Source organism: Crassostrea angulata, chromosome 2 (genome assembly GCF_025612915.1).
Source record: "Crassostrea angulata isolate pt1a10 chromosome 2, ASM2561291v2, whole genome shotgun sequence".
NCBI lineage: Eukaryota > Metazoa > Mollusca > Bivalvia > Ostreida > Ostreidae > Magallana > Magallana angulata.
In genome coordinates, this window is record NC_069112.1 from 1338675 (window position 1) to 1353961 (window position 15287).

Sequence of the window (15287 nt, forward strand, 5' to 3'; positions counted from 1 at the left end):
TTTTATTATGTTTTCAACTATTATATTGGTTTAAGACGAAAATATAAATTGATTTTACTTGTACAGTTCCATGTTTGCGGTAGGGGCTAGCATGATAAAGGAATGCCCTGAATTGAGGCAATCGATTATTATTTTAAAAAATATTCACATGAGTTTAAACAACTTTAGATTAGATTCTATCGGTTACATATTAATCACTTCTGTAGTTTCATTGTGGAAGCGAACTCATTGCTGCCCCCCCCCCCCTTTCCTCCCGCCCCGCTGACAGGTGCTCGCGCTGGATTTTTTTTTTAATTGGAGAAAAGATAACAAGATCTGTCGAAAATCATTTTTGGTGGATTCTTCTTATGTGTAACATTTTGTTTCACTTTCCCGCCCCTTTGTTTATTCGGCCAGTCTGTGTTAATTCAATAGCCGCATGCGACCGAGAATCTTGTGTCACTTCAGCGCACACAGCTCAGAACATTTATAGCCCCAGGTCATCAATTGTTATGTAATTGAGTAACAGTTGGAAGGGTGATTTTACTACATAAAATAATAAAATCATAATATAATCTATTTGAATTGAGTACCATGCGTATAGATTCCCATAATAATAATCTTTTTTTATTTCCTCTCTATGTTTACATTTAATTTTGTTCAAATAATTAATAAATTTTGTATCATTTAAATTGTGTGCTTCATCAAATACTGATTCCGATTACCTTGAAGTCATTAATTTTCCATTGGCTTTTGACAAAAGAGAGACGCCTGACCATCCAATGAAAACAAATACACAGAGTTTGATTGACAGGTTCAGCCAGGTGCAGGTCTCACCCGATGTCCGAGGTTATGTGTGCTGTTTGTACACAGCCGAATGGTCTCAGTAAGAGTTATCAGTAGGAGTTATCGATGTAAATAAATAATAAAAATACATGCCTATCAAAACATGATCGTGCAAGTTAAAGTTGATTTAGGTTTGTTCCAATAGAAATCATGTTTCACTAACTGTATTTAATATTTTTTATGTATAGCGAATTTTAATATTGTTTCAGTACTGAAACATCGCATGAAAACGTTAAATATACATGTACTCTGTAACTAGTCGTCTTTTAATACATATACCTTTCTTTTGTTTGTTAAAAATTCGTTCAATTTTGTTAAAGTAATGTAAAACACGGGCGCCATTTTGAAACAATTAACTTGTCAGAGAGTTCCGAATGAAATCTGATGAACATTTCACACGGTTCTCGCACGCTTTGCCCGAAACGCTAAACGGTTTACATAAAACTCTAAAAGGTTTACACGAAACGTTTCTCGCACGTAGGCCGCACGCTTTTTTGGTGTAGTAGTACGTTTTAGGGTCTGTAAATTTTGTCAGCATGCAATTCTAAACTTGCACATAGTCTTTAAAAAAATTCGAAATATTTTAATATAGAAGTTATCTTTGAGAAAAGTTTACGTGTTTTGTAGGCGGGTTTAGTTTAAAAAAGAAATACACTTCCTGACATGAATCACGAGTACATACTGTTTATAACAATGCTTGCTACCCTTTGAAAATTTAACTCGCCATTAAACATCTCATTTTTTAAAGAATGTTTGAAACGATTACATAAACTCTGCTCGACAAATAGTTTTCCTAAAATATTTTCTTCCTTTCTTTTTTCAAAACACGTTTTATATACAGGCTTTCAATCACAACACGTTTTTATAACAAAAGCAGAACTGAAAGTATAGTCATTATAATCGTTTGACACCATATAACATATATTTTCAACTCGCAGCAACAACGGAAGACCTGCTCGGGGCTTTGCCACGAGCTCTGCTCTAGTTAATAACCTGACTTTTTAAATGGAAACTTAAAGTGTCTTTCCTATATGTACATGTATTTGTTCCATATACTGTAACATTAAACATGAATTGTCAGCTGTAGCTTTGTCATGGCAAATTACAAGACATTTTAAATTTAGCATCAGGTTTAAAAATACATGTAACTGTTATATTGATTTCTCAGCTGTTTTTTAAACTAAACATGGAAAGTCATCATAGTCTATCAATGATGAATGAAACCTAAAATAAGTTACATTTCTTTCCATAATCCTTTATCTTTGCTACCTTTTCGTCCTTTCTTTTTCTTAACATATGTGTTTGGTACTTTGTAAGAACTAAGATCCACACCTTGAAAGTTGTTTGAAATTAGTGAACTTCAATCCCGATCAAGAGTAACTCAATTGCATTGCAATTTGATGTCGGGATCGAAATTCAAAATAACTAATCGATAAACTTATCACAAAACTTTCTTTTGGAGATTTCTTTACATAAAAAATGCACTTGTCCAGTCGGACAATTGGCCAGCAATATTCACTTGTCCGCATATTTTTTTAACTGGTACAGGGCTCTACATTAACTTTTTTTCCTACTTGTCAATTCGGACAAGTGACCAAAACATTTACTTGTCCGAACTTCAACTTCACTTGTCCGAAAAATTTTCAATATTAAAGATCAAATATTGTCAACTTGAAAACTACAGTACTCTATTACTAAAATAAAATCATTTATTGATTACTCTAGCTATAATTAAGGTCTTCCGTTTCCAACGGAAGACCTTTCTATTATTGTGCTGGTTAAGATTATTCTTATTTTTCTTTTTTTTTTTTTTTCTTCCTAGACGCGAACTTTGAGGCTTCATATCGTGCTCATTTCTGAACGGTTTTTGCTCAAATTTTCAGGGCTAATGGAATTTACAAAACACTATCTTCATCAATTCGTAAAAGTTAGAATTCCCTTTCCGGTAACGAGTTATTCCCCTTTTAAATTTTTTAGGGCCTTTGGTTTCCAGACAAAGGCTCCGAGACTATGATAGCAGGGAATGGGAATCCAACGAATTTGAATAGCAGAGACATTGTAGTGGTGCACATTAGTTTTTGTTTTTAGATTACGTTTTTTATTTAGGAAAAGGTAGGGGTCAAAAAACAGGATTCAAAAAAGTGCAAAAATTTAGACATATTTTCCTTTATATCTTTTTAACAAAATATATTTTGTAAAGACTTGTAGAATAAAAGTTGTGCAGAATATCAAGGGCTTTCATTTAACACCAATAAAAAAGGGCTGGCCCCTTAAATTAAGGGCCAATAGCCTCTAAAAGTTTTTGCTTAATAACTCAAAAACGATTAGGATTTTGATATGGCTGTCGCTGGAAAAGTTGCTTGTTGGGATCTCATAAAGGTCGTAACAATGTTATTTTGTAAGTGATTTGTGTAGTATGAGTGTAAAAAGCTTTACATGTTGACATGTACCTGTTTTCATTTGACAAGTTAACGAAAGTCTTTGTGCGTACAACTGGCATAAAGTTGCCGCAGAAAGTATGCTGGTTTATACAGGAGGCATTAATTCATAAGAATTTTTTTTGTTGTTGGAGTATAAGCTTTTCCTTTAGGAGTTAAAGTCATTGTTGTTAAGTTTTTATAGTGCACAATCATTAAAAACGGCAATTGGAAAACAAAACATTCTTTTTCTTTTCTAGTAAACCACAAAATTTGGAATTAAAAGACTCTGTGCATTACATTTTAGTTATTAACTCCGAACTCCATGCATTTAAAATCTACCTTGAATTAGAGCTGCATGTGTGTGTGTACCATTACGTAAGCTCTCCCTTGCCTGCGGCCAAGAAAATCGGTTACCATGCTCGCGGCTGGACTACCTAGCGGTCAGCGGTTATCTAATACACGAGAGTTGCGTCTCTCATGTATAAGTTTATTTAGCCGCGAACTCAAGAATTGTTTTAGTTTTGATTACACAAAATCTTTTGTGGATTAAACGAGTGGATGTCAAGTAAGAAATAGTTCATCTAATTAATAAAAGCAATGTCATTCTCTAAAGCAATAATAGACATATATCAATTGTGGGGTTTAAGTTTAAAATATATAACTTCTATTTGATAGAGTAAGGTCATTATACTGCAAACTTTTCAAATCTTCCTTGGTTCTGAGCTGTGCGTTTCTGTGCGTTGTACCTTTACGTAATCTATTCTTCGTCCACGGCCGAGGAGATCAGCCACGGCTGCATTACCTAGCGGTAAGCGGTTATTTAATACACAAGATTCGCACACCGCGACTTACATGCATATGAACGTGTTTGAGTTAATATAGCCGTATATACAAGAACTGTTTTAATTTTATGTTATAAAAGTTTGTCCTACTTGTATATATATTTAATTAAATATTTGAGTGTAAATGAATATTAATAAATTACTCCAAATCGGAAAATCGTTAGACATAAACTAATGGTTCGTTTGTTCAGGTAATTAGAGTACTTTAAAAACTGTACAATTAATGTTTTAAATCAACACCCCCCCCCCCCTTCAAATATTAAATGGCTGAGGAGATCCGGCGCGAGTGGATAAGTGATCCGCCATCGGTTCGTATTCTTCTACATGTACCTTATGACGCGTTTATGTTTCATATTTTGCACGGACACAACTATATTTTATTATGTTTTCAACTATTATATTGGTTTAAGACGAAAATATAAATTGATTTTACTTGTACAGTTCCATGTTTGCGGTAGGGGCTAGCATGATAAAGGAATGCCCTGAATTGAGGCAATCGATTATTATTTTAAAAAATATTCACATGAGTTTAAACAACTTTAGATTAGATTCTATCGGTTACATATTAATCACTTCTGTAGTTTCATTGTGGAAGCGAACTCATTGCTGCCCCCCCCCCCCCCTTTCCTCCCGCCCCGCTGACAGGTGCTCGCGCTGGATTTTTTTTTTAATTGGAGAAAAGATAACAAGATCTGTCGAAAATCATTTTTGGTGGATTCTTCTTATGTGTAACATTTTGTTTCACTTTCCCGCCCCTTTGTTTATTCGGCCAGTCTGTGTTAATTCAATAGCCGCATGCGACCGAGAATCTTGTGTCACTTCAGCGCACACAGCTCAGAACATTTATAGCCCCAGGTCATCAATTGTTATGTAATTGAGTAACAGTTGGAAGGGTGATTTTACTACATAAAATAATAAAATCATAATATAATCTATTTGAATTGAGTACCATGCGTATAGATTCCCATAATAATAATCTTTTTTTATTTCCTCTCTATGTTTACATTTAATTTTGTTCAAATAATTAATAAATTTTGTATCATTTAAATTGTGTGCTTCATCAAATACTGATTCCGATTACCTTGAAGTCATTAATTTTCCATTGGCTTTTGACAAAAGAGAGACGCCTGACCATCCAATGAAAACAAATACACAGAGTTTGATTGACAGGTTCAGCCAGGTGCAGGTCTCACCCGATGTCCGAGGTTATGTGTGCTGTTTGTACACAGCCGAATGGTCTCAGTAAGAGTTATCAGTAGGAGTTATCGATGTAAATAAATAATAAAAATACATGCCTATCAAAACATGATCGTGCAAGTTAAAGTTGATTTAGGTTTGTTCCAATAGAAATCATGTTTCACTAACTGTATTTAATATTTTTTATGTATAGCGAATTTTAATATTGTTTCAGTACTGAAACATCGCATGAAAACGTTAAATATACATGTACTCTGTAACTAGTCGTCTTTTAATACATATACCTTTCTTTTGTTTGTTAAAAATTCGTTCAATTTTGTTAAAGTAATGTAAAACACGGGCGCCATTTTGAAACAATTAACTTGTCAGAGAGTTCCGAATGAAATCTGATGAACATTTCACACGGTTCTCGCACGCTTTGCCCGAAACGCTAAACGGTTTACATAAAACTCTAAAAGGTTTACACGAAACGTTTCTCGCACGTAGGCCGCACGCTTTTTTGGTGTAGTAGTACGTTTTAGGGTCTGTAAATTTTGTCAGCATGCAATTCTAAACTTGCACATAGTCTTTAAAAAAATTCGAAATATTTTAATATAGAAGTTATCTTTGAGAAAAGTTTACGTGTTTTGTAGGCGGGTTTAGTTTAAAAAAGAAATACACTTCCTGACATGAATCACGAGTACATACTGTTTATAACAATGCTTGCTACCCTTTGAAAATTTAACTCGCCATTAAACATCTCATTTTTTAAAGAATGTTTGAAACGATTACATAAACTCTGCTCGACAAATAGTTTTCCTAAAATATTTTCTTCCTTTCTTTTTTCAAAACACGTTTTATATACAGGCTTTCAATCACAACACGTTTTTATAACAAAAGCAGAACTGAAAGTATAGTCATTATAATCGTTTGACACCATATAACATATATTTTCAACTCGCAGCAACAACGGAAGACCTGCTCGGGGCTTTGCCACGAGCTCTGCTCTAGTTAATAACCTGACTTTTTAAATGGAAACTTAAAGTGTCTTTCCTATATGTACATGTATTTGTTCCATATACTGTAACATTAAACATGAATTGTCAGCTGTAGCTTTGTCATGGCAAATTACAAGACATTTTAAATTTAGCATCAGGTTTAAAAATACATGTAACTGTTATATTGATTTCTCAGCTGTTTTTTAAACTAAACATGGAAAGTCATCATAGTCTATCAATGATGAATGAAACCTAAAATAAGTTACATTTCTTTCCATAATCCTTTATCTTTGCTACCTTTTCGTCCTTTCTTTTTCTTAACATATGTGTTTGGTACTTTGTAAGAACTAAGATCCACACCTTGAAAGTTGTTTGAAATTAGTGAACTTCAATCCCGATCAAGAGTAACTCAATTGCATTGCAATTTGATGTCGGGATCGAAATTCAAAATAACTAATCGATAAACTTATCACAAAACTTTCTTTTGGAGATTTCTTTACATAAAAAATGCACTTGTCCAGTCGGACAATTGGCCAGCAATATTCACTTGTCCGCATATTTTTTTAACTGGTACCGGACAAGCGGACAAGCGTTAATGTCGAGCCCTGTGGTACCGGACAAGCGGACAAGCGTTAATGTCGAGCCCTGTTACTTATTCTCTCAGACATGTAGTCTTTCTTTCTCTATCTCTCTCTCTTTCTTGTGACTTACTCTTATACATGTAAACATGTGCATCTTATTCTCTCAGACATGTAGTCTCTCTCTCTCTCTCTCTCTCTCTCTCTCTCTTGTGACTTACTCTTATACATGTAAACATGTGCATCTTATTCTCTCAGGCATGTACTCTCTCTCTCTCTCTCTCTCTCTCTCTCTTGTGACTTACTCTTATACATGTAAACATGTGCATCTTATTCTCGCAGACATGTAGTCTCTCTCTCTCTCTCTCTCTCTCTTTCTCTTGTGACTTACTCTTATACATGTAAACATGTGCATCTTATTCTCTCAGACATGTAGTCTCTCTCTCTCTCTCTCTCTCTCTCTCTCTCTCTCTCTCTTGTGACTTACTCTTATACATGTAAACATGTGCATCTTATTCTCTCAGACATGTAGTCTCTCTCTCTCTCTCTCTCTCTCTCTCTTTCTCTTGTGACTTACTCTTATACATGTAAACATGTGCATCTTATTCTCTCAGACATGTAGTCTCTCTCTCTCTCTCTCTCTCTCTCTCTCTCTCTCTCTCTCTCTCTCTTGTGACTTACTCTTACACATGTAAACATGTGCATCTTATTCTCTCAGACATGTAGTCTCTCTCTCTCTCTCTCTCTCTCTCTCTTTCTCTTGTGACTTACTCTTATACATGTAAACATGTGCATCTTATTCTCTCAGACATGTAGTCTCTCTCTCTCTCTCTCTCTCTCTCTTTCTCTTGTGACTTACTCTTATACATGTAAACATGTGCATCTTATTCTCTCAGACATGTAGTCTCTGTTTCTTACTCACAGACTTAGTATGTAAACATGTGCATCTAACTATTTTTCTCAGACATTCTCTCTCTCTCTCTCTCTCTTCTCTGACTTACTCTGTTAAACATATGCATCATTCTATTTCTCTCAGACATGTAATCAATTTCATTCTTTTATTATTTCTTTCTCTCACTATCTCATGATTTTACAGCTAAACATATACTTCTTGTCTCTCATTAAATCGGTTCTCTTGCTTTCTAACTGTTCTCTCTATCCCTCACACTTTCACTACCAAACCTCTCCCTCTCTCTTCTAACATGTAATCTTGTTTTCTATCATACCTCTCTTCTCTCTATCTATCTCTCTCTCTTTCAGATGAACTCAACTAAACTTTGTCTCTTACTCCCTTACTCTTGATGTTCCATATCTATCATTTAATATTTATTGCTCTGTATAACATGTCTGTTTGCTCTCTCTCTCTCTCTCTCTTTCTCTCTCTCTCTCTGAAACTTACTCTTATCCATGTAAACATGTACATCTTACTTATTCTCTCAGACATGTAATATCTCTCTCTCTCTCCTCTCTTTTCTCTGACTTACTTACTCTGTTAAACATATGTATCTTTTCTTAGACATGTAATCTCTCTCTCTCTCTCTCTCTCTCATTATTACTTTCTTTAATTGCTATCAAAATACAATTCACACCTAATCCTCAAATTTGTGCAAAATGGGAACCCACCAGTGTATACATGTTAATTACTGGTTTATGACCCATGCTTTGCTATTCCCTTAACCCTGGTTGATTTTTTACTGCCCCCCCCCCCCCCCCCAGATAAATTAGCCCTGATATTACCACAAAGGTATGTTTCTCCTCGTCTAACACACCAATAATCAAATGGGAATGTGGGCAATAGTTATATTGTCAGTTCCTGGGTAAGAAGTTGATGTTGACCTCGGCCTATGCTCTCGAGAAACAGTTCTTACCCCAGGACTAACACAATGACTACTGCCCTCATACCCATTTAAAAGATGTATACTATAATGTCTATGAATGACACACGACGACAAACGTGAGATAGCAATGGGTCTCCTGAGTGACTCAGGTGACTTAATAATACAGAGTATAGCTACATGAACATGGTGATATTACATGAATACTATACCACATATATTCTCTCTTTGATCTTTCAGTCAACAGCACAGCCTGGGAACCTGTAAAGAGACCATCAACTGTTACATTCTAGTACTTGTTGATAGCCCGCACAATTGCGGGATTTAATATTACATACATTTATATGATACAATGCTTCACAAGATATCTGTGAGCCAATGCTCACTAGTGATACCCCCGCTCTGATGTAAATATGCAAAATAAGCAAAATCTTTGACGAAAATTTGTTTGAAAATTTTGGTTAAAAAATAAGCAAAGTCGTCATTTAACAGGAAGTTGACGTTCGATTGGTACAAAAATATATCCCGTGATATGGCATGCCTTAACAAACACTGTGTAAAAATTTCAAGCATCTGCGATAAATTATTGCTGAGATAAATGTGACAGAAATTTTTGTTACGGACGGACAGACAGACAGATGGATAGACAGACAGACGGACAGACACACAAGGGTAAAACAGTATACCCTTCTCCTTTGGAGCGGGGTATAATTATATGTTGATCCATATTTTTTGGTTTATTTATGTAAACATAGTGTCTGATTTTTTTCTTAGTTGCTTTATTAACCTTTTCTCAAACTCGTAAAAATCTACATTTACTATATTAATTACTGCGTACTCTAAAACATGTACCTTCAATCTATGTTTATTCTCTCTCTCTCTCTCTCTCTCTCTCTCTCTCTCTCTCCACACACACATCACCATAACTTAGTTATAGAAATGAGGGCCGACACAGGATTTGCCTTCTGTCTGATTGGATTGAAACACTGTTTTTCAAATGTGACACATATCTTCAGTATGTTCTTATTTACAATTCATCTATGAAATACAGAATGTAACTTTTTATAATGTGGTTATAAAACATGGATAAAATGCAGTTGTGTCTTTACCCCATGTAAAGAACAGACTATAATTGCTATCAAAATACAATTCACACCTCCGTTGACCTCCGCCTATGGTTTCGGGCAACAGTTCTTACCCCAGGACTAACACAATGACTACTGCCCTCATACCCATTTAAAAGATGTATACTAAAATGTCTACGAATGACACACGACGACAAACGTGAGATAGCAATGGGTCTCCTGAGTGACTCAGGTGACCTAAAAATACATAGAATAGTTACATGAACATGGTGATATTACATGAATACTATACCACATATATTCTCTTTGACCTCTCAGTCATCAGCACAGTTAGACACAACCTGGGAACCTGTAAAGAGACCATCAACTGTTACATACTACAGACTGGTATAACCTATCAGTCAACAGTCAGACACAGAGAACCTGTAAAGAGACCATCAACTGTTACATACTACAGACTGGTATAACCTATCAGTCAACAGTCAGACACAAGGAACCTGTAAAGAGACCATCAACTGTTACATACTACAGACTGGTATAACCTATCAGTCAACAGTCAGACACAAAGAACCTGTAAAGAGACCATCAACTGTTACATTCTAGTACTTGATGATATCCCGCACAAGTGCAAGATTTAATAATATATACATTAATATGATACAATGCTTAATATTTCAAATATTATTTTTTTGTTCATTTTTGTATATATTTTGTCTGATTCTTTTCTTAATTGTTTTCTTAACCTTTTCTTTAAAATTGAAATAAAAAACCAACTGCATGTCTGGATTATTACAGGAGTGGGGATGACAAATCCAAAATAAAATGGATGATATATACATATTACATACCTATATTTAAGTATTGAATCCTTATTTTTTGAAAGATATAGTCTCATAACTGCAACGGTGTGTGCATACAAATTGAATAACGCGCGTTAGAATAAGGATTTAATGCTTATATTTACATTTTTTTACCTTCATGCCTTATACCTCAAAATTACTGTATTATGCTATGGGTAAGTTCAAATTAATGGAAGAGCCACAGTAACAGCCACAAGCGTGATCTTTGATTTTCGTCTGTGATGTTGCACTTAACAGCGTTCAACGTTTGTGACGTCACAATTAAAACTCGTGATTTAACCTTTTAGTACCCTGTCTGTGTTATGGTGCTATATCTGCAGTAGCTTTACATGCAAAATATATGTGGAATGTAAATATACATATTATATACCCATCAGTTTTTCTTCCTTGATACTGTCAATTTCACAGTTTGATCTGAGTTTCCGGATCACCACACTGTGGTTTTCCGATTCCGTATCACTGCTCTCTGAAACTGATAACGTCTGTATTTTAGCCCGTTTTTAAAAGAGTTTATATAAAATACAGTCAAACTTCGTTATCTCAAACTAGTTTAAAACCTTTGAGATATCTGAGTATTTGAAATATCAAGGTACAATACTTAAAGCGGAAGGAAAGTCAAAAACACATTTTATTTATATTAATAAAGTGTTTTAAATCATCACACGTGGTCATGCTGTGTTGAAAATAAACTACATAATTAAGCTATAATGCACGTTTGAAGTTAGAGAAATTGTATTTACACGAGATTGACATGATGTAGAACTCTTTTGTATTGAAAACCAAGTTTGGTTTACATACACGCATACAACATATAAAGTGCTCTGAATAAAACGCTGGTTTACACCTTTCGTTACTCAAGTTATCGACTGAACAAAAATAATGTTTACATTCAAAATTACACATTTAAGAAAAATGTATGACAAAATAGCTAAATGAAGCTATTCTGAATAGCTTAATAAAGCTATTTAGCTTATTCAAGCTATATAGCTAAATCTGGAGATTGTGCTGGACCTGGTATATATACTCTATAAACATTTTTTTTTTTTAAAAAAGGGGGTTCTGTGTCTTACCAAACGACTTGTCTTGTCACTAGTACATTGAGCTGTTGGATTGAAACAACTTACTCCCTCCTCCCTTACCTGAACTAAGTTACAACAGTTTTTTTCTTCAACACTTTACATATACATAAATGACACGATTTCGAAGGTTTGTTTCCGGGTCAGCCATTTTATTTCAAGTTGATTTTTAAAAATATCACGTTTTATCTCACATAGATTATCACTGGCATGATATATGGAAGAAGTAGACTACATTGTAGAATATATGATATGACAAACCTTTTGTTTCACGGGGAACAATTATCTAAACGGATAGAAATAAACTTTCCTTTCTTCTTCCCAAATGCAAATCTGTCTACCGTCTGTTCTGCATACGTCACAGCGATGCCTAGACGCTTCGCCACCTAGCAATTTCGACCCCATGTCGTTTCGGTACCAGATAATGAATGCATGTATATCGCTTTTCTAAGATAGAAAAATCGGTTCGAATATTTAGTTTTAATGTAATAATCGGTCAACTTAGTTTTTATTATTACTTAATTTCATCTTTATATTACTAAACGTATATATACTCGAAGTAAACTTTTTTTAAAGTAAGGGGGTGGGTGGGGGGATGGGGGGGGGGGGGGATAAAAATGAATTTGAGACCACGGATGACTTCTAAAGCGATCCTGTATTTCTACATTTTTCGCAGAAATGTTTGCCAGAACAATTCAAGTGAATTTATTGGTCAGTTTCACTGTATGTGCTTTGTTTTATTAATTCATGTCAAATTTCATAATGCGTTTGTGAAATGAAATTGTCTTTTTGACGGCAATCCTGCTACCTCCATAATCTGTCCCAAGTTATTGCTTCCATCACTTGTTGATGATTTTTAATAAAGATACATATACCTGTGAAAGAAATACAAATGACATCGATATAGGGGAATATGTCCAAGATATTTTCATTGAACAATTATCATTTTCATTCAAAAAAGTTCACAGGAACGAACACAAATTTATTACGGAGATTTATAATGAACACCTGAGGCAGTAGAGGGGGCGTTTCAAAACAGATAATCTGGATATTTTTCATAGTAGTGGATGAACATAGTTTGAATGCAAAGGTATTTATGATTATCAAAATATCAAGCAAAAAGTGATGGAAGCAAAAACTCGGGATACACTTCACAGAAAAATATATCTTTCTCTCTGTTTTGCTATAGGCCTATATATTGCCGTTTTTTTTAAAATTTATCTTTGACTCTATTTGTTACTTTTTTCTCTAACAGGTTCTCTCTCTCTCTCTCTCTCTCTCTCTCTCTCTCTCTCTCTCTCTGCTACCTCCGTATATAGAGTATAGCATTCCTGTCCAGTCACGATGAAGTGTGTTTGTTTTATAACAGAATGTCTGATCCTGACTGACACCGGAAATCGTGTTTATTTCAGCAGCCAAAACATCGTACTTGTTGAACTGAACACAAGCACATAACAACATGCCAAGGACATTCGGTACACGCACTTTTGCACAAAATAAAATAATCAATGAAAGCAAAATATATACGGTAAGAATCGAATGACATAATGGGTTTTTTTATGAATTACAGCTAGAAATGTTATTCTTATTATAGACACAATCTATTTAAGAAACAGCATACATTAAACATATAAATTATAACAAAGCTATTAATATACATTAAACATATAAATTATAACAAAGCTATTAATATACATTAAACATATAAATCATAACAAAGCTATTAATATACATTAAACATATAAATTATAACAAAGCTATTAATATACATTAAACATATAAATCATAACAAAGCTATTAATATACATTAAACATATAAATTATAACAAAGCTATTAATATACATTAAACATATAAATCATAACAAAGCTATTAATATACATTAAACATATATAAGCAGCAATCACCAAGATATTATAATTTTCAACTTTTAACCCAAGGTGTGTTATTTTGTTTGCCCCCCCCCACCCTTCTCCCAGAGGAAGCTGGGGGGGGGGGGGGGTATGAGGTCTATTTTTGGTAGCTTTACTACACTGCTTTAATAAGTTGGGGGGGGGGGGTAGCTTAAACCACGCCATCGTTTAAAAATCGTCAGCGCAAGACACGTCCATTACTTCCTATAATTAGGCAACTTCAAAACAAAGAAATGTTTGCAGGCTTCAGGATCGGGGGCGGATTAGGGGAAGGGGGTGGATGGGGCCTGCCCTCCCCAACACTTATGTGGTATTTCTTACTTATCAACAATGCATGCGTAAGCAAGAGAGAGAGAGAGAGAGAGAGAGAGAGAGAGAGAGAGAGAGAGAGAGAGAGAGAGAGGGGGGGGGGGAAACCACATGTACAAGATCAACCCTGACTCTTAATACAAATGTGAAGTATGGGGGTTCGAAACTGGGGAGCATTTTTAATTTAATCTTCTAATAAAACACATAATTTCCGCTGCATGAGTACTATTTGGAGTATGCTCCAAAAGCTGGTGGAGGGAATTCTTACGTCTCTAGAGGAAAACAGAGCATGGAAATTCATGTAAAAAGTCCTGACATGTAGACAAACTGTACGTGTATCCAGATCAATTATTTCTGAACAAAATATAACACATTATTTACATGTATATTATGCCCTTTATCATCTGCGAGCATGGAGATGTGTCTGCATCTATAACTGATGAAATTCTCTCTCTCTCTCTTTCTCTCTCTCATAATTTTTAGCTTTTATCATGCGTGTTTTAATTAATTAAAGTACTATCATAAGTTTACATAAACAAGCTTAATTTGTATAAACTGTAAATTACCCGGGTTAGAGAGAGAGAGAGAGAGAGAGAGAGAGAGAGAGAGAGAGAGAGAGAGAGAGAGAGAGAGAGAGAGAGAGAATGAATTACAGACCGTTAATTACCTCGTTCTTTTAAAAGTTGTTTATATCTACGCTCCTTACCTCTTTTACAAAAACCTTTGACATAAACACAGTTTGTTGATAAATTTCCCATTAACACTGGATTTATCAAATTCATCAGTGTTGAAACATAATCGTTCACGCCAAATTAAGTGTATCAAATACGTCAGACCAACAAAATACAAAAGCCACCCCACGTGCTGAACCTATACACTTCTATTCAATCAAGTCATCGCCTTTCATGTATGCATGTTTTAGACTTTCCAGATCTGTTCAAGCTCGCCCCTCCTTTGCACAAATTGTTTATAAAATATGTTTTCGGAATTTCATAAGTTAAAGTGACAATCACAGCTTCTATTTGAGTTTCACTTATAAGTACACGTGTCTACACCACATGAAAATCGCTTACTAAGTTCACACGCACCGTTGTATTTTGTGATGCGATTTTTATAAACCATAATCTTTGAAATAATTAATTATATATAAGCATTATTCACATATTTTTTTTTCAAAATGTAAGATTGCATGTAACTATCAATAAGACATCTGCGTTAATTATGTCCATTTTTTGGCACTAATCGATAGCACAGTGCCGATAGTTGTAGCTTATACTTGGTCAGTAGTAAGATTTTTACATAGTGTCTAAAATTTTCATGCGTTTGTATTACTTACTGCTAATTTTTGATTACTTTCTATATTTCCAAGTA

General features: G+C 34.6%; 1 protein-coding gene across 2 annotated transcripts in view; it reads right to left on the reverse strand.

Moving 5' to 3' along the window:
• The window catches only part of LOC128171382 (uncharacterized), a 194975-nt gene that overhangs the window by 87430 nt on the left and 92258 nt on the right, over nucleotides 1–15287 (reverse strand). For both annotated transcript variants that reach the window (XM_052837173.1, XM_052837172.1), the window contains exon 3: nucleotides 10052–10108. The gene's annotated coding sequence lies outside the window, so the exon portion shown is untranslated. The remainder of the gene's footprint in view (nucleotides 1–10051; nucleotides 10109–15287) is intronic.